General features: G+C 41.7%; 1 protein-coding gene across 2 annotated transcripts in view; it reads right to left on the reverse strand.

The window, feature by feature from the left end:
* LOC106884502 (uncharacterized) overlaps positions 1–2473 on the reverse strand; it is a 101909-nt gene that overhangs the window by 84285 nt on the left and 15151 nt on the right. The window lies entirely within an intron of this gene.

Consider the following 2473-nt stretch of genomic DNA (forward strand, 5'->3'; position numbering starts at 1 on the left):
TATATATATATATATATATGTATATATGTATGTATGTATATAAATGTATGTATATGTGCTTGTGTGTGTGTGTGCGCGCGCGTGTGTGTGTGTAAATACAAAAATGACACAATAATCGCTTCGACCTGATAATAGCCTACAGGCGGAAACGTTTGTTGTAGCAATTCGCAAATAAAAATGTATAAAACTATACCGACTGATACAGTGTACAGATTAGATTATTTAATAAGGCTCTCAGCAGACTTTCAGCTATCATTCACACACACACACACACACAATGAGGCGCTTTCACACACATATACACATGCATGCACACACATATACACACAACATACACGCGTGCACACACGTTTAGACACACATTCACCCCCCACACACACACATACACTACAGTGAAAACTGGTATATTGAAATTGATATAGAAGCAATATTAAAGTTTAGTCACGAAGGAATTCATGAAATTAAATGAGAGATATCTAAAGTGGAGTTAATCATGTTTGCTGCTTTAATAATGTAGATTGTCCCCCAAATAGGACAGAATGAAAATTATACAATACGACGTATTGTATAATTAATTAAATAATTATATAACTGCAGCCCATCTGAGGAATGTGCCCCGAAGTGGCATGGATGCTGCAACGAGTGTCGTGGCAACGTCATCGCGGTCAAGTCCGCAGGGCCTGGTTGAATACGCCATTTGTTTTAGGGTGTACTCTCTCCTACCTCCCATCTTCTCCAGCTTAATGAACTCCACTTTATTATTATTATTTTTTTCTTTTTTTGCTTTTCTTTGTTTCTTTGTAATTAAATTGTGATTCGATTTTTATGTTAATAAAATTAATTTTGTTTATGATAGAAATTAAACTTAATTGATCAAAAGGTTCAACCAGCAGTTCTCAACCATTTTTTTTTACCAATGGACTCCTTTGATTACTCTTTTATTCTGGTAGACCTCCATAGCCATTCGATGTTTAAAAACTAGTTTTGTAGATACTTCCTTCAAAATTCCAATTTTGCTGTTTCACACAATAATTTGTGTTAGCTCAGCTATGTAAAAACGCTTGAGAAACAAAGCAAGCTGTTTCTTACAATAAATACATCCCAAGTAACATCTTTTTCGTGGACCTTGGATACACTACGACGGGTCCAATTTACTATTTTGCTTGTGTGGATCCCAAAAACTCTTACACGCCCCCTCTCCAAGGTCATATGGATTCCGGTTAAGAACCACTGGGTTAGACAAATGACAGGCCTTTCCGAAATTCAGCAAAAATGTATCAGAACCTTTCCGTAGGATTGCAAAGAGAAGAGGTGTCAGGTAGGGCTGTTCCCAGTCTGGGTTGACTGCAGAGGAATCTTTTGCGGTCAAAAATGGAGCCATTGGAGTAAGAGATGGAGAAAGCGAAAAGAAGTTGTGTACAGGATGGGAGAGGCAGCAGAAGAAAAGCCTCTTGGTGGTCATGAAGTGGTGGTGGCACTCCGTCGCTTACGACGTCGAGGGTTTCAGTTGATCCGATCAACGGAACAGCCTGCTCGTGAAACTAACGCGCAAGTGGTTGAGCACTCCACAGACACGTGTACCCTTAACGTAGTTCTCGAGGATATTCAGCGTGACACAGTGTGACAAGGCTGACCCTCTGAATTACAGGCACAACAGAAACAGAAAGTAAGAGTGAGAGAAAGTTGTGGTGGAAGAGTACAGCAGGGTTCGCCACCATCCCCTGCCGGAGCCTCGTGGAGCTTTTAGGTGTTTTCGCTCAATAAACACTCACAACGCCTGGTCTGGGAATCGAAACCGCGATCCTATGACCGCGAGTCCGCTGCCCTAACAACTGGGCCATTGCGCCTCCACAGTCATGAAGTAAGAGAGAAGAATTAAGCTGAAAGTCAAGAGGAGATGAGGAGCAGTGATAGGGCCATCTCTGCTGACTCACCAACGGAAGGATGTCACAATTTAGAATTTTGAAATACCCGATGTCGCTGGATACGGCATCGCTTCCTCCAAGTCTAGATCACATTCGCCAAGATGAACGAAGGAGAAACATCTACATGTAGCCAATATCACTAATGTATACTTGAGGCGGCGAGCTGGCAGAGACGTTAGTAAGCTGGGCAAAATGCTTAGCAACATTTCGTCCGTCTTTACGTTCTGAGTTCAAATTCCACCAGGGTTGCTGTTCATCCTCTTGAGGGTCGATAAAATAAGTACCAGTTACGCACTGGAGTAGATGCAATTGACTTACCCTCTACGCCAGAATTGCTGGCCTTGTGCTAAAATCCGAAATCAACGTCAGTAATATAGATTACGTAGTTCTCAGGGATATTCAGCGTGACACAATGTAACACGGTCGGCCCTTTGAAATACTCATTTTTGTTCACTGAGTGGAGTGGAGTAACGTGAGATAAAATGTCTTGCTCAAGGACCCAACCGCTACCGAGAATCGAACAACCTAACCATCACTGATGTTTGTAT

This window comes from Octopus bimaculoides, chromosome 21 (assembly GCF_001194135.2).
Source record: "Octopus bimaculoides isolate UCB-OBI-ISO-001 chromosome 21, ASM119413v2, whole genome shotgun sequence".
NCBI classification, from domain to species: domain Eukaryota; kingdom Metazoa; phylum Mollusca; class Cephalopoda; order Octopoda; family Octopodidae; genus Octopus; species Octopus bimaculoides.